The sequence below is a fragment of the Pseudochaenichthys georgianus genome, chromosome 9 (assembly GCF_902827115.2).
Source record: "Pseudochaenichthys georgianus chromosome 9, fPseGeo1.2, whole genome shotgun sequence".
Classification (NCBI taxonomy): Eukaryota; Metazoa; Chordata; class Actinopteri; order Perciformes; family Channichthyidae; genus Pseudochaenichthys; species Pseudochaenichthys georgianus.
Genome location: NC_047511.1, coordinates 7,210,724 through 7,235,637, shown reverse-complemented (window position 1 = coordinate 7,235,637; position 24,914 = coordinate 7,210,724). Strand labels below are relative to the sequence as shown.

General features: G+C 42.4%; 1 protein-coding gene across 1 annotated transcript in view; it reads left to right on the top strand.

Annotated features, from left to right (window-relative positions):
* Positions 1-12,219: 12,219 nt before the first annotated feature.
* The window catches only part of LOC117453190 (dematin-like), a 48,080-nt gene continuing 35,385 nt past the window's right edge, over positions 12,220-24,914 (top strand). Inside the window, 1 exon segment of the mRNA XM_071204319.1 lies at positions 12,220-12,318. The gene's annotated coding sequence lies outside the window, so the exon portion shown is untranslated.

Genomic DNA, 24,914 nt, shown 5'->3' with positions numbered 1-24,914 from the left:
ATTGTCGCTCCTCCATTTGCAGCTCTTGCCACAGAGAATATGTCATGTGGGTATGAAGGTATGTACAGTGCATCCCGTAGCTGTGCTCTGTGCTGTCGTCCAGTGTCGTCTAGCAGATGCTCGATCGCTGTTCCTCTGCGTTGTGCTATTCCGCTGCATTTGGTCCCGTCAGCTAACTCCACTGAATGTGTTCCTGAAAGGAATGAGTCATCAAAGCTGTCAAACCTTTCAATATTGTTCACGATGTGGGATGTCGCTCCAGCGTCCACCATGATGCCTCTCATCTCTACCTTGTCTGGAGGTCTCCTGCTCTTCGTGTGCTTTGCCTTGAAGAATTGGTCTTGTTCGCTGTTTTCCTCCTCTTTCACTTTTCTGACACCATCTTGTCCCCCTTTTTTCTTGCACAGGGATTCTTCGTGTGTTATTTTTGCAGTAACCACACCACACTTTTCTGTAACATGTTCTTGCCTTATGCCCTCTTATTCCACATTTGTAGCATATAACGTTAGCATCTTCTTCTTTTCTATTGTTAGCAGACATCCTGCCGGGGCCTCTGCCTTGTCTAACATTAGTTTTCATCACGTTATCTGTGGTTTCTTTTATCTTCAATTGTTCTGCCTCTTCGTATACACCCAGTCTCCTTTTAAAGTCTATGAATGTAACGTTATCTTCATTCTGCGTTACATGAACAGCCAGTGGCTTAAAGGTGTCTGGTAGTCCTCCTATTATCATGGCGATTATGAGTCCATCGCTCATGGTCTCACCTGTTTCCCTCAAAGCCGTGATAATGTTCTCCGCCCGTATAAGGTAGTCAGTAACACTTTCGCTGTTTGTCATGTGTAGCTTGGTCAACGACGTGTAGAGGTTTATTATCCGTGGTTTAATTTTTCCAGAATAATGTTCTTTCAATATTCTTAGAGCCTTCCTGCCATCATCAGCGGCATCGTGTCTTATCAGTGATAGGCTTTTATCATCTATCAGTCTTATTAGCTCAGCATAGCAATCAGCATTCTTTTTCCTGTCTTCTGCTAGCTGTTCAGGACTATTTCCAGAGGGTTCATGGAGAATAGTTTCTTTTAATTTCAGGATATGTAGGCAGCCTAAGAATCTTGTTTCCCAAAGGTCATACTTATCGTCGGTTCCATCGAACAAAAGCTGTGGCGCGAAAACTCCCGTTGCTCTGCTTGCCACTCACATTGCCTAGGATCAGCTAAAACTGCATTTTCTTCCTCATCCCCAAGTCCAGCTGAGGAGGTCGATATCTCATCTGTTCCTAGCGAGTACCATGACCTTAAACTTGTGTATAGCAAGGATCGTGCCCTCTCTCTGCCACCACATAGGCCCTACGACTGCGCTATTGAGCTGCTCCCTGGTGCCCCCTTACCCACAAAAAAACTGTACAACCTCTCCAGGCCGGCGAAAGAGCCCATGGAGAAGTATATTGGGGAATCCTTGTCCACTGGCATCATTCGTCCTTCTTCTTCACCTGTGGGAGCGGGTTTTTTCTTTGTGGAAAAAAAAGACAAGTCCCTGCGCCCTTGTATTGACTTCAAAGGTCTAAATGACATTACCGTTGAAAACAAGTATCCTCTCCCGCTCATTGACTCTGCTTTCGGCCCATTGCATGACGCTGTAAACTTGACCTTTAGAAATGCATACTACTTAGTTCGCATCAGAGGGTGATGAGTGGAAAACAGCATTTAATACTCACCTGGGCCATTTTGAGTATTTAGTCATGCCTTTTGGGTTAACAAACGCTCCAGCTGTCTTCCAGGCCCTTATAAATGATGTTTTGAGGGACATGCTAAACCACTTTGTCTTTGTTTATCTAGATGATATCCTGATTTTTTTCAAAGTCTTTAGATCAGGGGTGGGGAACCTTTTTCCTCTCAAGGGCCATTTCAATTTTTACAATATCCTCAGAGGGCCGTACAAGTTATTGACCTCCGCTTAAAAAAACTAAAATCACAGCCCACTCATTTCATTCTGTGCAAAGAAAAAGCAACCTCTTAATCCAGATATCTCACCATGACTCGCGTATGCATGCACGTGCAGGGTGTGGCGTGCTCCCCTGGGAAGATTTTTTTTAAATGTTGAAGTTAAAAGCATCAATCTGGTGCACTTTGAGAGCAACATTAGGAGATCTATGGACACATCTCTCAAACAACACCCAAACACAACTGTAAGCAGATTTTCTTTTAATTTATGGATATTTGACAAATCACTCTCCTTTCAAACTGTATTCTTGTTTATTAATAACTGTCATATAGTATTTTATACCTGTTTACTTTATTCTCTTATTTTTTTTATAACTATAATGATCATATAAAGATGTGCCTTTACCTCACTGGTTGTAGAAAAAGCTTCTTATATTCGTTAGCATAGCTAGCTAACCAGATGCTAATGATAACAACAAAGTTATTGACTGTATGACAGATGAGCAGATCGCCACTGGGCTTTCAGCTAAAGACACAGACACGCAGAAACTGCGGCATGTGTATGGACTTATCGGTACTGCAATTTCTGAAGTGCTGGAGTGGCGTTCTGGTGCTCTCCGTCAGAACTGCACCCCTGTCAGTCGAGACATATACCACGTGATGACACGTTAGGCTCGTGTTGTGTTCAAGGACCCTGACCTTGGCCAGGAAAAACAGGCACTCGCTTGTTTAATTTGTTTGCGGTCTAGATTTCTTTCATTTTTTTATTTTTTGCGTGTGTTTATAAATTACCTCGAGGGCCGTACCAAATTGTCTCGCGGGCCGTATACGGCCCGGAGGCCGGAGGTTCCCCACCCCTGCTTTAGATGATCATGTTTCTCATGTCAAATGTGTGCTTCAGAGACTCCTCGAGAACAGACTGTTTGTTAAGGCTGAGAAGTGTGAATTTCATGTGTCATCTGTTCAATTCCTGGGTTTCATCGTTGAAAAGGGGCAGTTAAAACCTGACCCAGCTGAAGTGAAAGCAGTTCGGGACTGGCCGGTTCCATCAACCAGGAAGCAGCTGCAGAGGTTCCTCGGGTTTGCACATTTCTCTAGACGTTTCATTAAGAACTACAGTCATATTGCTGCTCCTCTAACCAGGGGTTAAGTTGGGATTTGATATGTGGGGGGGCTGTGTTTTTTTGGGGGGGGGGGGGCAATATATGATGCCCAATCCTAAAGCAACTGCTCCTGTATTAGATGCACTATTTCATGCCACCAATCGAGAAAGTAAACATAGAAAGTATGTCAAATAGACCGTCTTTTTATTAGTATTATTTAACTGGAATGAATTTACATTTGAAATTATTCATATATACACAAACATTTTTCACAAATTACAGACCTTCAAATTGCCATTTTGAGTCAACATTTCTCTACACACTTACTCAAAAACATTCAAAAACAACTATGTGAGTACAGAGACATATTATCTGAATTGATTGAGGAATGAAAGTCCACATCAATATAAGCAGTTCAACACTGTATGTACGACCAGCTACTTAATCAAATTCCAGATGGGCTAATAGGGGAAAGCCTGTGTAGTCGTGCATCTTTGTCTACAGGCTAAATGGTCTGCAGACCTTCTGGTAGCTACCCACTTCCTCACATATTTTGTGGGATCCCAAGAGGTAAGAGGAGGTCCAACCATTTGAATGAACATTAGAGCAGAGACATTTTGAGTTGTAAGTTGTGAGCGCATTGATGTTACAACTGCATTCATTTCTGAGAAACCCCTCTGACACTCTGCACTGCTCACAGCAATGGTTTCCACTGCGTTCTTAAGCTTTAGAAGGGACATGTGCATCGGCACACTGGCATTCTCCTTAAAGTCCTTAAAGTAAATGTAGGATAATTAACAAAGGAACTTATGGTGAATAAATAAAAGATACAAATGGCTTTGACACGCTAAGTAGCAGTGATGTCTTGCATACCTTTTAAAGAAGTCTGTAAGTTTCCTCCTTTTTGCTTCACTCATTTCTGCATCATGCCTTACTTTAAACTCTGAAACTTTCAAAGAGAAATGAAATAAATATATGCATATCTCAGCTTTATGCACTCACATACATAGCATCAGGCTGAGGCCAGTTATTTCATGAGAGGGGTACAATAAAAGCGGGTTAAATTGACAAAGACAGTATAAAGTAATTTTGTAAAATAAACATAAAATACAATAATTGGTATTTGTTTTGGTAAATTTAAGTGACAATTTCATTAAAAAACATAAACAGTATTTGATTTTATAAGGTAATGAACAGTTTAATCTCCACTGTACATCCGGGTCTCTGATTTGATTTAATTCCAATAAATCGTAATATTGTAACCTTTTTTTGGAGGGGAGCCACAGTGTTACGGGGGCACTGGCCCCTGTTTGCCCCCCCCCCCCCCCCCCCTAGAACCGCCCCTGCATAGCATGGTTTAGGAAACGGGCGCTCTGCACCGAGGAACCGCAGCAGAGTCCCGCGGGAGGTGCTGCGGTGTAAAGCTCACGATCGGAGCAGAGACACACTTCACTGACAAAGCCGACAAACTATAGCTGGTCGCCGAGATGAGATCTGCTATTCTAAAATAAAGTCAACAATATCGACCATTGGCTGGTGTCTTTCTCTTAGTTTAAGAAACGCTTGATTTGATCAAAAGTTAGTTAAAACAAAAAAACGTTATTTAACTTAATGGTAGTCGAACGTAAAACCAGAATATCAGACGAATTCATGTTAAGAAACCTGTCACTCTGCTGGCTGTCTGTGTGACTGACGGAAGAGACTGTGTGGTTGCCGATCAGCCAAGTAGATTTGAAGAAAATAAAGAAAGGGGAGACCCACAACACATTTGAAAAGTGCAAGTCATCGTCGCGTCTTCTTATTTATGTTCCCTACAGCTAGAAAGAGTGTTTTATTGCTTGTTCGAATTATTAAGAACCTTAAACATACAGAAATAAAGGTTTTAACATGTATATATTTGTTGTGTAGACATATGATATAGGCATTCTGCATACTGTGGTGACTACCTATTTAACCACTGGGACATAATTCAAACCTGGAACTACAGTTGCGGTTATTGTTCCCACACGGACATGTTATGGGTTACCTATAAATAGGTGTGCCCTCTTGGCTCTCTCTCTTGTCGACCCGGGCTGCGACCCGACAACATGTCCTTTGCAGCTTGTGATTAAAGTTCCCTTTTGCACCTTCGATGCACCGCCTCTGACTCCATATCTCTCGGCACTACACTGGTGACCCTGACAAGTCTCGAGAAGTTTCCGGGACGGACCCGAACACGGCAAAAGGAACTCATGTTTCTTTCTCGAAATGCCGGGGATTTTTGGAATCGTCCGTGGCTGCCACCGGCACGCGGACTGAGGCTCGGTGCGCGCCCCGCAGAAGAGCTGGGGACGTTGCTCGCCGTTCCCGCATCGGCTTTCCAACCAGCAGGAGGACGATGCACGACCTGCTGGGTCGACCAGCAACCCGATTGCTACCTCGTGGGTTTGTTTCTTCGGGGCGTGCGGCTGCACGTCCAGGCTGCGCTAGCTGACGACGACTAGCGGCTAACCACGAGGGGCTAACGACAGCTAGCAGCTGCCCATGGCTGCCAGCTAGCGGCTAACGGCTAGCTGTTAACGGCTGTCGACATATTTTTGTTAACATCTGACTGTTGACAATTTTTTTTTTTCCGGTGCCGGAGAGGAGGTTCGACCAGCCGGTTGACCTCATGTGGACACTCTCGTTTTTTTCACCACCTCGACGGCGGTTCCAGACGCCACTCACGGTGTCATCGACGCTTGGGTGGGGCACTCCTGGACCCCGTCTCGCCTCAACGGTTTTGGACGTCGCCCATGCTGCCATCGGCCCGTGGGTGGCGCGCTCCGGAGCCTGTTTGGCCTCTCCTGCCTTCCGGGGATATCCAGACGCCACTCACGTTCATCGACGCCTGGGTGGCGCACTCCTGGACCCCCTCTCGCCTCGACAGTTCCGGACGTCGCCCATGCTCCATCGGCCCATGGGTGACGCGCTCCGGGACCCTGTCTGGCCTCTCCTGCTTCCCGGTGATGCCTCAGCACCTGCTGAGGACTTCATGCCCGCCGCCGCGGCACGTCTGCCTGCGGCCGGGTTGTGCTCCTTCCTCCCGGGGGGACTGCTCCTCTCTTCCGGGGATACCTCGACGCCTGCCGAGGACTTCATGCCCGCCGCCGTTGTGCGTCTGCCTGCGGCCGGGTTGCCCTCTTTCCTGCTGGGTTCTCCGCAACACCTAGTGCGGCCCCCTTACGACGGCCCGCCCTCGGTGTGGGTGCCCTCGCCCTCGTTAGGGCCCCTGCCCTCTCCTGCGGCCCCCTTTCGTGGCCCGTTCCATGGCCCGGTCCTCACCTGCGGCCCCACCCTCCTCGGCCCTTGTGGTGCTTCCTCCACGGAAGTGGGGATATTTTTATTTTTTTTGCCATGTTTGAATTCTGGGGGGGCTTGTGTGGTGACTACCTATTTAACCACTGGGACATAATTCAAACCTGGAACTACAGTTGCGGTTATTGTTCCCACACGGACATGTTATGGGTTACCTATAAATAGGTGTGCCCTCTTGGCTCTCTCTCTTGTCGACCCGGGCTGCGACCCGACAACATGTTCTTTGCAGCTTGTGATTAAAGTTCCCTTTTGCACCTTCGATGCACCGCCTCTGACTCCATATCTCTCGGCACTACAATACATTGTTAAAATATGCGAGGGGCATGACGTCAGAGCATTTTCCGATGTGCCGGTGCTTAGCCCCGGACAGCCCCGGCCCAATTTAACCCCTGCCTCTAACCCAGTTAACCTCTATCAAACTGCATTTTGCCTGGTCCCCTGCGGCCGAGTACTCTTTTGGTAAACTAAAAGATTTGTTTTCCAGCGCTCCTGTCCTCATTCACCCAGATCCAGAACTCCAATTTGTGGTGGAGGTTGATGCCTCGGATCTAGGTGTCGGGGCAATCCTTTCACAGTGCTCGTCCCATGATCATAGACTCCACCCCTGCGCCTACAGTACTTCTCTCGCCGCCTCACACCTGCAGAGAGGAACTATGATGTGGGGAATCGGGAACTTCTAGCCGTTGTGCTAGCCCTGCAGGAGTGGCGACACTGGTTGGAGGGTTCTGTATGTCCGTTCATCATTTGGACCGATCACAAGAACCTGTCCTATTACGTTCTGCTCACAGGTTGAACTCCCGTCAGGCTCGGTGGAAACTGTTCCTTGGAAGGTTCAATTTCACTCTGATTTACCGCCCTGGATTAAAGAACACCAAGCCAGATGCTCTCTCCCGCCAGTTTCCACCCCCTGTTGAAGAGAGCTCCGTTGAGACCATCATCCCTACCTCCTGTGTGGTTGGAGCGGCCAGGTGGGAGATCGAGCAGACCGTTCAGGAGGCCCTCCAGGAACATCCTGCCCCTGCGGCCTGTCCTCCCGATCGGCTGTTCGTATCTTCCTCCGTGAGATCTCCAGTGCTCCAGTGGGGGCACTCTTCTAAAGTTGCCTGTCACCCAGGTTTTCACAGAACTTTGATTGACCCTAATCCAGCAGAAGTTTTGGTGGCCGACCATGACTGCTGACATCAGGGCTTTTATCGCTGCCTGCTCTGTCTGTGCCCGCAGTAAATCCTCTCACCGTGCTCCAGCTGGCCTCCTACGCCCTTTACCCATACCTAACCACCCTTGGTCGCACATTGCTGTGGATTTCGTTACAGGACTTTCTCCGTCAGAAGGTAATACAACCATCCTCACCATTGTTGATCATTTCTCTAAGTCTGTCCATTATGTTCCCCTGCCCAAGCTGCCCTCTGCTCTGGAGACGGTAGACCTCCTAGTGTCCCATGTTTTTAGGCTTCACGGCATTCCCCAGGACATTGTCTCAGATCGAGGTCCTCAGTTTGCTTCCCGGGTTTGGAAGGCATTCTGTCAGGCACTGGGGGCCACGGCAAGTCTCTCCTCGGGTTACCATCCACAGACTAATGGCCAGGCAGAGCGGGCCAACCAGAACCTGGAGGCAGCCTTACGTTGTGTCGCTGCCCGTCTCCCCGCCTCCTGGTCTTCGCACTTGGCATGAGTGGAATGCGCCCATAACTCCCTGGTCAGTTCCGCCACAGGTATGTCCTCTTTTATGGTCTCTAACGGCTTCCAGCCCCCAATGTTCCCCAGCCAGGAGACGGAAGTGACCGTTCCCTCAGTCCAGGCCCATCTCCGTCGTGCCCGCCGAACTAGATCCACCTTCATTTTGTGGATTGTTTTTTAGTTGCTCCTTTTTTCCTTTATTACATTTTGTTAAAAGACTGAATCCATCTGGTCTCTGCCATTGTAGGTCCTGAACTTTTGACCCAGCCTTAACAGGCTTATCTAAAGCCAGTTCAGTAGCACTTGAAATGTTTTAGCTCTATGAAACCTGATGACCGAAAGAAAGAGATCGCGGATACAAGCGGCCGAGATGGGTTTTCTCTACAGGGTGGCTGGTGTCTCCCGTAGGGATAAGGTGAGAAGTTCTGTCATAGCCTATGCCCATAATGCCCCCCACCACTTTTCAACACAAAGTGACGCCCTTGATTACATGTGACGTTTCTTCTGTGCTGATGGTCCCAGGCTGGCTGCGTGAACCTGACAGAGTCTCTCCGTCTGGACGAGGAGGATCTAGGGAAGCTCTCGTGTTCTGTGGCGTTCACCAAAAGGGAGGCGGACATGCCCTTCCTCATGGGACAGTATCCTTTCATCAGTTCCCCCTACCACCATTTAATGTCTTTTTTTAATAATATTTTCTGTCTCTCTCATGGATCACATTTTTTGCAAGTTACTCATAATCCAGTCATTTCCTACATATGATTCTGAAATGAGCCATGACGAGCACATTTAGTGTATATTTAGATGCCAAAACTGTTGTATTTTACCTTAAGTTAGATTTAGAATGCAGGACTTGTAACAGAGTATTTTAACAAGTTAGTATTGCTACTGAGTACTTCTTTCACCTCCGAATGAAAGCCAAGTATTGATAAGTGGAATTATTATTTGAGATAAATTGTTTATTCCTACTGTAATGTTGTGTAAAGTCATTAATCTTATTGTGTCAGATGGTTGATGTACTCCATATGGCAGAAGTAAAGACCTCCAGATGTCTCTGCTTGAATCTGCAGCAGCTAGGATGTAGCCTTAAAAAAAAGAAGAAATATAACAAAAGAACTGGAACTGAGTTCGACACACGTGTGGAAGTGCTGGTGCCAAACTGATGAAAGGGGGGAAACAATAAAAGCCAAACATTTTTTTTACTTACTTTAGAAATTGGAAATGTCTAGAAAAGCCTACATGCGTCTGTTATTTACATTGATTTATGTTTTTTCATTGTTTATATACCTTCTGAAAGGGTTCTCGTCTGTTAGTTATTTGTTGGAGCAGGGTTTTTCTTCAGGATTTTTTTTTAACAAAATGCTTGGTGTAATTGATTCTTATATTCTAACCGTATGCCTATGATGATGATGATGGTGAAATCCGCCCACAATAATATCATCATTGCACTACTTTCTTTGCAATAGCTGAGCTGTAATAACTCAATTCATTTTCTGTTGGGTGACACAAAAACAGATGGATGCATGGATGTGCCCTCAGAAATCATATTAGTTAGAGCCGCATTATTTTAGTGAAAGGACGTAGGTTGTCCTCATTGAATGTTTTCATGCAGAAACACCAACGGGCTTTTAGCACCCAAACATGTATTGATTTATAAAGGTTGAAAATATATTTTGTGTTCTACATGTTTGTCTTTTAATAATGTTAGATGCATTGGATTTAACATTATATATTATTCATCAATGAAATATTATGATTATGTCAAAGTGCAGAGCATGACACTGTCATATGCACACATGCAGTAACTCATTATGGCCACTAGGTGGAGCCCAAGTGGTGCTAAACCATGTATCTAAATCAATTGGTTGATTAAAAGCAATAATCCACGACAACACCCCCACCCCAGAGAATTCACAGCATAGTTTTCTTTTTCTCTCTTTTATTTTTAACCATTTCCCAGAGTACAAGTAGTTAGACAACAAAAATGCAGTTAGCATCTGACGGGAAGTTTAAAAAAAAAAAAGCAGTAAAGTGCAGTATAATGTAACATAAGTAAGTATAGACCGATATAAACAAACTAACGTATTAACACTATGAAGAGAATATATGTGTACACTATAAAACAGTCGACATTGAATACACTATAGAGCAACCCTAACCCTGTAACACATTTGCATCGATACAGTCAATCTAACCGTATCCAGCCCAATGTTATTGTATCTTAAGAGTACATTTTATTACATTTTCGGCAAATATGACATTGTAGGGGGCAACCATCCCTGAGTGCCATCACCTGCAGCAGTGTGTTGGATGAATGGAGGTTCCTCTCTGACCTGCTGCTGTGAATGCAGTCAAATTAAGGCCATCATCAGAAACATGAATAGAGAATAAGCTCTTTATCTGAAAGTCACTCTGAGCTCTACTGTCATGAACAGAAGGGGAGGGATGGAAATATCATATGGTCATCTTTATATCACTTTTTGTAAGTTATTTTGAGTCTATTTTCATTATTTTTGATATGTATTTATGTGGTCCTTAGTCTATGTGGAGGCCTGTAGTCTCATTGGTCATTTTGCATCTTTGTATTTGCTTAATGTTGTGTCGCTTTTAATCACTTTTGTCTATTTGTGGTTGTTTTTTGTTTTTTTATGCCTATTTTTGAGAAACATATATATTTTGTACAACCTCCTTCTATGAATTGAATAGAAAGTGGATGTCTCAACAAGCCGAACCGTTTATTTGGTGTTTTTCTGTGTGTTATTTAGTCATTTTATTGCTTTTCAATAACGAAAAGCGGTTTCAAATGTAACATTTATTTAGTATCTAGGCAAGAAAAACAAAAAATGATAACTCTGAGAATTAAATTCAACAGCAAATTATAGAGTTGACAGTATTGCAGACTAAAAATGACTGATAGCACAATATAACTTACAGAATTACAGATATGTTGCAATGAATATTCATTTTATAATTATATTTCTTAACAAGAATGAGATGTGTTTTCCAAGAGACCTGAGAACAAGAAACAAGAATGCAACAAATAACAACAACAGTAACATATAGAACAAATACAAGAATAATTCAAAACGTCGGATAAAAAAAGAAAATCTTCACGGTGAATGTAAGACTAGTTTAAAGGCAGATTGCAAAACAGCACATGAGTGTAACTTAAAAAGTGGCATTACAGTAGATTAATGTTGCAATGTCATGTTTAAATCCCCCCACCCATACTGTTGCAAATGGATGATCCAGACTAATACAAAAGTCATGGCTCCCCAAAGTGGGGCGCTTCTGCCAGCTGTGCAAGAAATACAGTGGAAAACAGAGGTGCAAAGAATGCACAAAACTCCAGCCACTCCGAACTAAATATTTCCCCCAAATTATAGGCGGCCTATTCTGCTCATCTTCAGGTTCATATCAGTATGTCTCTACAGTGACATGTCTCCATGCTTTAATGTTCAAAAAGCTCTTTATTTTTCTCATACTGCCTGTGCTGCAGCACCTCTTTTCACCCTCTGTCTGAAACCAGAGCCCAGTCTGCCCTGATTGGTCAGCTCTGTTGTGGTTGGTCAACCGCTTAGAGATGTACCGCCCCTTAGCCTATAACGTACATTTTTTTGGTTCGCTAGCCAATAGAAGCCAATTGTAACATAGTGATGTCACTATGAGAGAAACTCCCTCTCGAGGGTACTGGGATTTTGGTCTTTGTAACTCATTTACATGCACAATAACTTATAACACTCTACAGGAAAGTGAAAAAACCCTACAAAGCATAATAGGGCCTCTTTAATGCAATGCATCCTATATTTAACCACGTAACCGACATCAACACAATTCAAATGATGTTACGAGAGCTGCATATAAAACACGATATATTTTTACCTGCAACACTCTGGGAAGCTGAACACATACATTGATATTATTTGTATATGCAGATTTTTATCTTGTATTTGATGATATCCAGTTATGTTCAGCTTTTTTCCTTGAATTTAAATGACATAATAAAGGAAATACACAGGTAATGGGCTGAAACAGCAGAGAGAGAGAGAGAGAGAGAGAGAGAGAGAGAGAGAGAGAGAGAGAGAGAGAGAGAGAGAGAGAGAGAGAGAGAGGGGGGGGGGGCACAGTGCTGCTGCTATCATGCATACACACACACTCACATACACGTACTCACGCGCGCATGAGACTATATTTGGGAGTGATCGCAGAGAGAAACAGTTGGTGACGGAGCTGCTGGATGTTTCTGAAACACCGGGAGCAACTGACAGGTAAGACCCACCTCCTGCTGTCCTGCTGCAGCTTTAAATCTATCATTTATCCCTTTTGATAATCCCACCGGAGGTCTTTATGTGGAATATTATTATAGTGAAGTTTGGATTAAAATATACAGTCTGGTGTACACGCAATGTAATAGAGATGTTATCGGCATATGAAGATATTGTAGCGATAGAAATGTGGATGTTTTAAGCGAGACTCCGGCCCGGCTTCTCCCTGGCTCCGTCGACCTTGTACGGGGAGCCGGAGCAGTGACACGCCGGGCTGTGGTGCGCAGCAGCGGGGCAGAAAGCTCCAACGTCCACCCTCCCTCTTACTGGCGTCTCACCGTTTTGGTATAGCCTTAAACATGTAGTAAAACCGTACAGTGTTTGATTCATCGTCAGAATATAAACATATACCCAGTTATGTTTCTGTCTGATAGTCTGAAGTTATGTAAAATGCTGCTGGGAAGTGAGCACACCGCGGAGGAGAGGATGGAGGATGGAGGATGGAGGATGGAGGATGGAGGATGGAGGCTGGATTAAGAAGGAGAGGATGGCTTTATGTAACACCCCCCCTCCTCATCCAGCATCACAACATCTGCCGGCCTGCCTTTAAAATCCGGCCCATGATAGTCCCATACTATTTCTAAAATGTTAACGTATTTATAGGATAATAGTTGTAATGTGTATTATCCTTTAAGACATGATTGCCGGCTTTTCTATCAGTGGTGTAATGTACCATTTTGAGGTACTTCATTTGAGTATTTTCTATTCTCATGCTACTTTAAACTCCACTACATCTCAGAGGGAAGCAAGATGATTCGATACTAGGACACTTCATTGTAAGTCTACAAAGGTGTACATTTTCTTTGGTAAAGCTCGGCTGGAAATAAAAGTTATTTATTAAATTTACAATAAAAAGTCCAGTATGATACAATACAACACAATGCGATACAATACGATATGACATGACACAATATGTTACGAAACTAGGATACTTTATTGTTAGTTGAGAAGGTGTACATTTTCTTTGTTAAAGTTGAAAATAAAAGTATTCATTAAATATACAGTAACAAAATGCGTTATACAATAGAATACCAAAAAACACAAACGTTACGATACAATGCAATATGATATGATACTTTATGATATGATTCTAGAATCCTTTCTTGTCGGTTGTGTCCATTTTTATGTTGAATCCCGGCAACAACCTATTGATTTAATGTCAAAGTAAGTTATTGTTAATAGTTACTTTTGTCATATTAGGAGACTCTATGGATGGTAGGCAAATGAACCCCACCTCCAGGCTGAGATGTGTCAACTATTGGATGGGTTGTGATGAAATGTTGTCCCTCAATAGTTCCCTCTGGATGAGTTGTGATAACTTTGGTAATGCTGTGACCTTTCAAGCCATCATCAGGTCAACAGTTAGTAGAAGCAGTTAACAGTTACACATAATGTGAACGGTGGGACTCTTTGTCCCATTGAACCTACTGTAGCTGTGAATAATGGCTCACAGTCCTGAGGGAGCTAGAAAGAACCTGCTGCTGCTCTCTCTGTGTGTGTGTGTGTGTGTGTGTGTGTGTGTGTGTGTGTGTGTGTGTGTGTGTGTGTGTGTGTGTGTGTGTGTGTGTGTGTGTGTGTGTGTGTGTGTGTGTGTGAAAGATAATTAGAGTGACTGTGCTTTAGTTAATTCTAACCCAATTATTTTTAGCCTAAACACACATTTACATGTACGTGAAATATCCTTTACTTGAATAAAAATACTTACACCATACACTGATAATACTATGTCACAAGTGAAAGTCCTGCATTTAACATGATACTTCAGTAGCTAAGTACATAGTACTTTCAGAACACAAACTTTTAAAGTATTTTCTGACCCATTTAGTTGTGCTAGTTTTTTCATTTCATGCCACTTTCCTTCACTTCTACTCTGATCTGACAGCTTTACTTACTTTACAAACTATAATTTTAAGACTTTATTAAAAAAAATAGTATACATTAAACTACCCAGCACCTTACTACTATAAAGTAAGTAGTCTACAGTTGTAAAAAAAAAAGTTGTCGACTGACAGAAAGTAAATTGAAAGAAATATTTTTCTTATAGTTTTCAGTTTTCTATTACTAATGTTAATAATTTGAATTTATTTGTAATAATATTGAGTTTTCAATCAATTAATCAGTTAATGGAGAATATAACCAGCAAATATATCCATAATTAAAATCATCATTAGTTAATATTTCAAACTGGACTCCACAGAACTGCAAGTGTAAAGTTTACATTATTAACATTTACATTAATTCTTGAGTAATCATTATTTAACTATGACACTAAGACTAACATTAAGCCTACTTTTACCTTTCCTGATTTTACCAGCATACTTGATCTGAAATACTGTGATATTACTGTTACTTAAGTAAAATATCTATCTTTCTCATCTTTGGCGTACTGTACACTGGTACGGTCCCTGAATGCATCTCCGTTGCCTGCGTGGGTGCTCTCCTCTATTTCTGGACATATAAGTCATCTTTACTCATGTTATACAACAGAAACTTGGCTCTGCCTTGACTCTACTACAGCAGAAATAGAAAAAAGGTTTGAATCCTTCACGACTGTTTGTGTCAATTTTAAGATAATTGCACCTGAGTATTTGTATTTCTTGCTCCCTTTTACTTCGATGGAGCTACTATGCATAATATGTATTTAAAAATCTACAACGATCCTTTAAAACACAGTACATTATTTTACCAAAGAATAAACAGAGAGAATATAAAATTAGTACAATTATAATAAAAATCGAACACTGAATGATAGTAATATTTAGGTAAGATGAGGAATGCAGGACTTTTACTTGTTACTCATCAGGCTGTGGTAAAAGGGAGAAAATAGAGTGTAGTGTCGTGATGACGTATTTCTAGGCCGACCCGAAAGCATTGCAAAGGATCCATTCCCATTGGATTTCGGTATATTGCAGAAAATAAAGTTTTGGGCAAACACAGGTTTATGTCCTACTTACCACGTGTGCTCAGAAGCATAATCTCCACATATTAACACCGCTTCGTGCTTTTCAAAGTGTCAATGCAATCCGGAGAAATAGAAAGTTAACGTGATGCTATAAACAAACCACATCACATTGCATGGCTGCGCGTCAACGGCGGACTCGTGTCGACATGATGACGGTTGGTATTTTATTAAGTCACTTTTCACACAGATTAGGGGGTATTTACTGACGTTTTTTATTTTCGTAAAACAAAACGTTCTATCTAGAAACATGTTAAAAAACCAGTGACTTCAAGATGAGGGAACTGGAAATGGTAAAATGCCAATTAAAGTCTCTTACTGGTTTGAGGACTCATTCCTGCACCACTCTTTAGGCCTCTACTAATCGGAGGGTCAGTGGTTTGATCCCCAGCCCCAGCATTACCCATGTTGGTGTCTTCGGGCAGGATACTTAACCCAAAATTGCTCCCCTAGGCATATCTATGGTATTGAAGTGTATGTTAGTCACTTAAAGGAGACCTATCATGCAAAATGCACTTTGTTATGTCTTTTATACATAAATATGTTTCCCCGGTGTGTCACAAAGTGTCAGAAAATAAAACCCTCTCTCTTTTCCTCTGTACAACGGAGCTGATCCAGATTTGCGTCCGATATGACGTAATATCTGAAATGTGGGCTGGCTTTACACCCACGGCCCTATCAGAAACGTTGCTATCAGAAACAATGCCGACGTGTTTTGGACGTATTATGGTCTTTGTTTACATTAGCAAGCATCGCTAACACTCAGAGCTAACCTGTACTGGAGAGAGAATGTGTAAAGAAGCAGGAAATTAAAAAAAGGAATTCACCTTGTAGTCAGTGGCGTTTTCTCCTGGAGGCCAAGGGAAGCCAGGCTTCCCCTGTTTTTTCAGATTGTAGTTATAATTTTAATAAATAAATAAAAACACTTAGTTTAGTTTCAGAAATCCTTCTTTGCTGTGTGTTGCTGCCGGCCCGTCTCTCCCCCATTCTCATTGAGTATTTTACAAAGAGTGAAACAGCGCCCCTCTAGATGTTATGGTAAAACAGTAGATTGCACTCTCTGTTGCGAGAGGAGGCTAGCCAAAATTGGCTTCCCTTGGTGAAAAAAAATGGAGGGATTGACCAATCAGACGAGGCACACGTCATGCCCCTGCCAACCTGTGATTAGTCAGGGCCATGCCAAGGGAAGCCAGAGGCGGCTGCCATTCTGCAGGTCTCCTTTGAAAAAGAGATTGTTGATCTCAATGGGATTTTACCTGGTTAAATAACGTCTACAAACAAGCCCCCAGGAAGTGTGCTGTATATAAGTCGATACTTTTTCCCATTGACTAACATTGGGAAAGAGACGTCTGTAAATCGTTGAATACTTTTTAAACTAAATAAACTACCCAGTATGAACGTTTGTATAGCCCTTATTAAAAACATTCGGTCCTCATGTTGTAAAATGTGCTAATAACGTTATTCTGAGAGTTATTTTCCTCGGCGTTATGAACGCCCGGCACGTTCATGTGACGTGTTCAGTACTAGGCTACATGAGTTTTACCTTTACCCATGGATGCACAATAAGAACCGATTATATGATTATATGAATACTTTCGTGACGTTTCGCTCCCTCAAAAGTTGGGCCATTTTGTCTTCATGCGCCAATGAGCAACTCTCATATGAACGAGGCCCCGCCTCCCACGCTGTATCCAGTTCTTATTATACATCCATGAGCCAGAGGCGGCTGGCTTCCCTCACAATCCAATCAAATCGCATCAACTTAGTGTTGCAGTGACGCGTTCTAAAACCCAGAAGTAAGCTGCGCTCGGTTTCCCTCGACAAAAAAGTAGTGGGATTTATCCACAGGGTTTTGGAAAATAGCTTGAAATAAGGTCTGTGGAAAACGAACCTGTTAGATAAATGCATGTTTAGTTCAGTCGGATAATATCCACATGTCTTCCCTACTTTTATATTTTTCGAATCATAAATCTAATCGATAGAAGATAGATAGTGTCACTGCACCACTCTCACCGCCGTTAGAAAGTAGCAAGCAACTGAAGCAAGTGCAATTATGGAGGGTGGAGATTTGGAGTATTTACTCAAAAATAATTGTACTAAACTTCCGCTACAGCAGCAATTAAAAATTCAATCTAATGACAGGCCAATGCCCAAACAGGAGATATGTACAGCGAGGAAAAAAGGAGCGAATCGAACGTAAAACGTTAAAGGTCTCCTGATTTAGTTTGTGAATGAATGCTTATTAGAGTTTGGGCTGGACAGTGCGTGCGGACCTGTCGGTTAGATAACAGGCGTGTGTAAGTCCTGCATCTGTATGATACAAATGTGTGTAAAAATGATACCGGGTGCTGTAATCACTCATCTGGTTACGTTATTACATTGACCACCACACCCCCCCGACCCCGACCCCCAAAAAAGGATGCATTATTGACTTCTAATCATTTGTTCCCATGCCACGCTACTGCTTGTAGTAAACCTGCAAGAGAGAAAGCATTTGAGCTCCATACTGTTTCAGAAACAATCCTTCATCCCCGCAGCATTTAGACAGTATCTGCCGGGTCCCGCATGAGCAGACATAGGCTCCGCCCCTTTAACAAATAAATAATCAGCACTTTAGTAACAGGGCTGAAATAGAGGAATATGAGGCATGGCTAGAATGGGTGATCTGTTTGGTATTTTGAGCAAAACACAGACATGTTTTTTAAATATTTGTATATATCTGAGACCTATGCTATTGCCTAAAAATAGCATGATAGGTGACCTTTAAAGGTCCCATGTCATGCTTTTCCGGTTATTACCCATCCCCTTGTGTGTTATGTAGCTTTTTCTGCATGTAAACGGTCTGCAGAGTCACAAACCCTCAAAGTACACCCTGTAGCGAGTAACACTCTGAAAATACCTGTCTATGCTGCCCCAGAACGCCTCGTTGGAGATTTCTCTTTTTCCATTGTTTTCTTCCTGGGTACAGTGACGTGCCCATACCCAAATGGACCCATTGGTCCAAATGGAGCATTCCGTGGAGCCGTTATGTTACGTCCGCAGAGCCGTTACGTTACTTCCTCACACACACTCAAGCTTTTCTCAGCTGCAGCTCTGCCGATTTCTCCTCCCTGAGACGGCGGGACGCGGCGAGGCTGTGAGTCGGTGTGTGAGCACACACACAAACTCCCAGCCAGGCTGCAGGTGTCGTGCTGGTTTCGGGCTGGGTTTCGCTGTCTCGCAAGATGGCCACTGGGCTCATAGGGAGGGGGGGGGGGGGGGGGCAGGAGCTCCAACAAGCCATTTAGGACAGAGAGTGAATACACATACTTCACAGAGATGCTGTATGAGAAACCAATGTGATTTTGGAAAATTGCACAGTATAAATCTATTTTAGACCTCAACAATGGAATTATGATCAGTAGAAATGGCCATGACATGGGACCTTTAAGATAAAAGCATCATCTAATTCACATTTAATGCAATGTAAAGAAATGTTACCGTGGTAATCTGAATATTCCTTATGTAAAAGATCTGATCACTTCCTAAAAAGTTTTATGTGTGATATTGACAATTGGGTGCTTCTGTGGTAGAAATGTCTCAATTCTGTTATTTGAATGGATCGGTGTCTGGCTAAAATAAAGTATTTCTGACCCTTTCTTTACTGAAAGGATCAGCACAGTCCACCATCTTCATTTCCAACATACCTTATCTTTAGGTTATAGTTTGAGCTGGGACTGGGATCTGCATATGTAGTTTATTGGTATTTTTGTAGTAGTTTAATGTATGTTTGTGGTCATTTCTTATCTCTTCCTGGTTTGTCTGTGTCATTGAGGGACACTTTGTCATTGATGGTGTTCTGGCCCTTTCAGAAATCCATCTAAGACTGGGGTGAATATAAGTATCAGACAGAAGTCAGAATCAGCAGAAACTCAAGATTAAAGGTCTCAGATCAACCAAACTAACACTATTATGACATCTGCTTTTGAGTTTTTCTCATTATGATCAACAATCAGAAATACAGCTGTCATCAGTCATCAAGCTGGCATCTCTTATCTAGCTAATCAATGTGTTACATCCTGTTGTCAAGTGAAATGTCTCCTGTGATTTTCAGATAGTTAATACTGAAGAAGGATCAATGTTAGACTAGCATGTGACCGTTGCAGAAACTGAAACAATGACTTGCGTTGACATAATACATTCAATTAGTCAACACAATAGTTTTTTCAGTGCAGGTGGAGATACTGTACCCACTTTATATCCTGTTAGTTAGATTGGTCCAGTGTTTTCCAACCTTGGGGTCGGGCTCTTCCAAAGGGTCACCAGTTAAAGGGGTCGTGAGATTCTGCGAGATTAGCTGTATTGAGGCGAAGAAACGATAGGAGAAAAAGTTCTGATAATTTTCTTGGCTTTTCTCTGATTAAATACAATGTTGTTAAACAGTCTCAACTGGATTTCTTTTTATTCTGTAAAGGCTCATTTTGGTTTGATTTTAAAATCTTAATTTCAAAAGCATTTCTATTTGAATTGTTTTATGTTTTGCTTGAAACTCCTTAAAATGGTAAAATGGCCAGTTTGTAACATTGTGTCACAGGGATAGACAAGTTTAACGGAAGGGAAGGTTTTACTAAACATTTTAAACCATTTAAAGCAGGGGTCTCCAACCTTTTTTAAGATGAGAGCTACTTTAAAAAAATAAAACAAGTCGTGAGCTACTTTTACTTCCCTTTTTTTTTTTTGCAGTGTATATATTTAGCACATGTTAACATTATGATATGCTTACCTGTGTGTATTCTTTACATTTGGGATTTGCTTGGCGAGCTACTTATTGAGGGCTCGCGAGCTACCGGTAGCTCGCGATCGACGTGTTGGAGACCCCTGATTTAAAGTAACATCCGATCAATCACCAGGAAAAATAAATAATTACATGAAAGTCTAATTTAGGTTTTTGTGCTTTCCAAATGTATCTCCTTCCATCAGATGTCACTAGGGTTGTCGGGGTTGCTGCTCCTTTAATGGGATGGCTCTTTTTGTAAAGCACTTTCTACCTCCTCCTGTCCTTCATACTTCCTTTATCCATCCCTCCCTCTATCTTTCCTTGCCATACTCTTTCTTTCTTTCCTTCCCCACCTCCTTCTGTCTTTGCATTACTCTGTCTCTCCTTCCCAGTCTCTTTCCTTCCTAGCCTTACTCAATTTTTCCTCCCTGCCTCCTTACTTTCTTGTCATACTTCTGTTTTCCTATCTCCTATCCTTCTTTTTACAAAATGTGTATGTTCAACTCCTCTATTCGTTGTCTTCCGAGCCCTTTCTATTTCATTCTTAACTACCCTGCCTACTTCTTTCACCATTCCCTTATTTATCCTCATTTGGATCCCTGATCTGATCCCAGCTCCAGCTCCAGGGGACCAGAGGTTTATCAGCTGGTTTAAGACCAGTTTGATGGCTTGTGTTGTTTAGTAACTTGTGTCAGTGTGTTCCTGCAGCAGACGGAGGCCTCAGCTCTTATCTCTGAGAGCAGCAGGGGGCCGAGGGGGGGGGTTTGGTGTTGCAAGAATGAGGCCACGGGCACAGCCAGCGGTGACAGAGCTGCTGGTGGTGTGTGTCTGTGTGCCGCCGTCAGCTCTGTCAGATGATTCTGTACTGCAGGAATTTTAAGTTGAGTGTGTTTGCTGATATGACAGAACAACACCTTCTTCCATCCTCATATTTCAGAACAAGAACACTCTGATGCACATACTTTTAAAGATGCAGCTCTGCTTTGTCATGTCATCACACTGAGCAGCTGAAGAGTCTACTCACAGGAAGACTTTCTGACCTGCCACACTTACAAAATGAAATGTTGACTTGAATTAAATGTATCATTCTTTCATTTTTCAATTTACACACGGCATCTATTGCACGTCTGTCCGTCCTGGGAGAGGGATCCCTCCTCTGCTGCTCTCCCTGAGGTTTCTCCCATGTTCCCTTTAAACTGTGGGTTTTCTCTGGAAGTGTTTCCTTGTACGATGTGAGGGTCTAAGGACAGAGGGTCTAAGGACAGAGGGTCTAAGGACAGAGGGTGTCGTATTGTAATACTGATATTTTGTACACACTGTGAAGTCCACTGAGACAAATGTAACATTTGTGATATTGGGCTATATAACTAAACATTGATTGATTGATTGCTCATTCACAAACCTGAATTAGGTAAGTTGAAAGCAATAATATTAAGTTAAAACTAAAATATTAGGTTCAACCTAATATTATTGCTTTCAACTAACCTAATACAGTTATGTGAAATGTATTGACATAATACATTTCATTATGTCCTCCTTCCTCATACTCTTTGACTTTCAGCCCTTCTCACTTCCTTATCTCTAAACTTCCTTTCTTTCCAATCCTAATATGCCACTTCCTTCCATACTCATTCATTCATATTTAAAATGTCCTCATATCTAAACAACAGACGAAGTTGTTCTGAATGATTACAAAACCTTATATTTAAAGGTCCCATGTCATGCTTTTCTGGTTATTACCGGTCCCCTTGTGTGTTATGAAGGTTTTTCAGCCTAACAGAGGCTTTTAACCTCTGGAGTTTGTATTTATGCTTTAAAAATCCTAAAGTGTTGTTAATATGTGGAGATTATCCTGCTGAACAAAACAAACTGACCATTCGGCCCACAAAATACGTCATCAGAGCACCACTCTACTATTTTTCTAGTTTCTATCCTCCTCCTACCTGTTGTTTCATTCTCTCCTGTCAACAATGAACAGCTGTTGCCATGGCGTCAGCTCCAGTTTGAAATAAATTAATATGATGTAAACTCATGAAAGGCACCTACAGTAGACCCACCATCAAATCCACTGTCTTACTTTGGTTCTGTTGACATTACGTTAAAATAGGGGACATGGGTCCTGTGCTTGATCATTTTATTGTTCCACGGGAGCCATTTTTGTTTCGTGGCCAGCTACAATGAGTTTAACGCAGTACTGCGGTCTGAGGGTGTGGATAAAGGAAATAGGAAGTGTGTGTGTTAAGCTCCTGTCAATCAGAACTTCACCAAAAGCGTTTTAAAGGGGCTGTGATGTCGTCAGCATCGGCCAATGAGAGCAGCCGTTCCTTGACGATAACAGTCAGGGTGTGGTCACTGGTCACATATCTGTGTGCTGAGATAAAACACACGCACACACACACACACACACACACACACACACACAGAATCGGCTGTAACTGCGTCTTGTGATTTCTTGTTTCTCAGTCAGAATGAAACAGCTCAAGGTGACAGTAAACAGTATCTAAAAAGTACATGACGTTTGACCTGCAAGTGGATTAGCATTACATTAGCTACGTTACAATTGGTAATGCTTTATATTACAGGTTTATCATCAGAGTTGGGTGTAACGCGTTACAAAGTTACTGTAATAATATTACTTTTGTCGGTAACGGAGTAGTGTAACGCGCTACTTTTATAATTCAGTAATCACACTACAGTTACTAACATTGCCCCGACACGCGTTACTTCGTTACTTTCTAAAATCAGTCATAATCAAACCTCAACAAACACCTGCAAAGAACACATGCTAAGGTGAAGCTAACGCACAGCTATTTGTTGTTTGTTTATATCACGTATCTGCTCTGTTTTCCGGTTGTTGCCTGTTTTGAATGACGAATACACACTACCGCCGCCTGCTGGTAAGGAGAGTTATTGCCACTCACGCATGCGCAGTTCGTACGTGCTTGGCTGAAGTCTTTGCGGTGTCTGGTTCCAGTGCAACACATGGCCAACACGCAGGAGAACACGCCGACGCAACAGCGTGAGCAGAGATATACTGCGCAAAATATACAGATAGCAGGAGACAGAGGACAGCCATGGTCAGATAGGAAAACATTCAGGATCTGGATCAGTCTTATGCGACAATGGAAACTGAACTAAAGAGAACATTTGAAACTTTAGCAGTCTGCGTGATCTGCCTGTAGGGAGGGGCGGGCCGGCCCTGCGAGTAAAGTAACGAGTAAAGCAGGGGTGGGGAACCTCCGGCCCCCGGGCCGTATACGGCCCGCGAGACCATTTGGTGTGGCCCTCGAGGTAATTTATAAACACACGCAAAAAAGAAAAAAATTAAAGAAATCTAGACCGCAAAATAATTAAACAAGTGAGTGCCTGTTTTTCCTGGCCAAGGTCAGGGTCCTTGAACACAACACAAGCCTAACGTGTCATCACGTGGTATATGTCTCATCTGACAGGGGTGTAGTTCTGACGGGGAGCACCAGAACGCAGCTCCGCTCCGGCACTTCCAAACATTGCAGTACCCATAAGGAGCCGTCCACATGCTGCAGTTTGTGCGTGGCTGTGTCTGTAGTTGTAAACCCAGTGGCGATCTGTCATACTGAGCATACAGTCAATAACTTTGTTGTTATTAGCATCTGGTTAGCTAGCTATGCTAACGAATATAAGAAGCTTTTTCTACAACCAGTGAGGTAAAGGCACATCTTTATATGATCATTATAGTTCTAAAAAAATAAGAGAATAAAGTAAACAGGTATAAAATAGGCCTACTATATGACAGTAAAACTTTATATGGTTGAAAGTTCTTCACGAATACAGTTTGAAAGGGGAGTGATTTGTAAAATATCCATAAAGAAAAAGAAAATCTGCTTACAGTTCTGTTTCAAATGGGTGTTGAGATCTGTATCCATAGATCTACTAATGTTGCTCTCAAAGTGCCCCAGATTGATGCTTTTAACTTCAACATTTAAAAAAAAATCTTCCAGGGGGAGCATGGGGGGGAAGACCCCCCTAGAGGAGGTTAGGTCCCCCCCACTTAAATCATGTTCACATGGATAGGAGTCTAAATATATTTGCACACATCTTGTGTCCATATCTTTCTGTTTGGGTGGTCATGCCACAACTCTGCACGTGCATGCATACGTGAGTCATGGCAAGATATCTGGATTCAGAGGTTGCTTTTTCTTTGCACAGCATGAAAGAAAGGTGAAATGAGTGGGCTGTGATTTTAGTATTTTTAAGCAGAGGTCAATCATTTGTACGGCCCTCTGAGGATGTTGAAAACATTGAAATGGCCCTTGAGAGGAAAAAGGTTCCCCACCCCTGGAGTAAAGTAACGAGTAAAGTAACGTTTTTTTTTTAAGTAATATGTAATTATGTAATATATTACTTTTTTTAGTAACGACCCCATCTCTGTTTATCATACCCTTCTAATTAACAGGAAGTAATAATTATTATGCTTATCTGTATTACTATTAAACACTATTCGAAGTACTAATTACATACCAATTTCCAGGAAACTTATTAGCAATGATTCAGGGAGCTCCAGAAGTAGGTTCACTTTTACCGATGATACTTTTACTGCATGAGGCTATGCATACTCCTGTTTCGGTATTAGTTTGAACTGCAGGATTCTTATTTTTTAATGGGGTGTTTATAAGTTATTTTACATTTTCATAATTTTTTGTTATAACGCAGTTTGGTAACATCTTGCGTAGCGACGAGATGGGAGTTGTCTTCACCGTCATTGGTGTCATTGCATTCAGCCTCTCCCGATTAGAATTTCCTCAATGATATAAATGTAATCCGAATGACATACAGAGGTCACCTCCT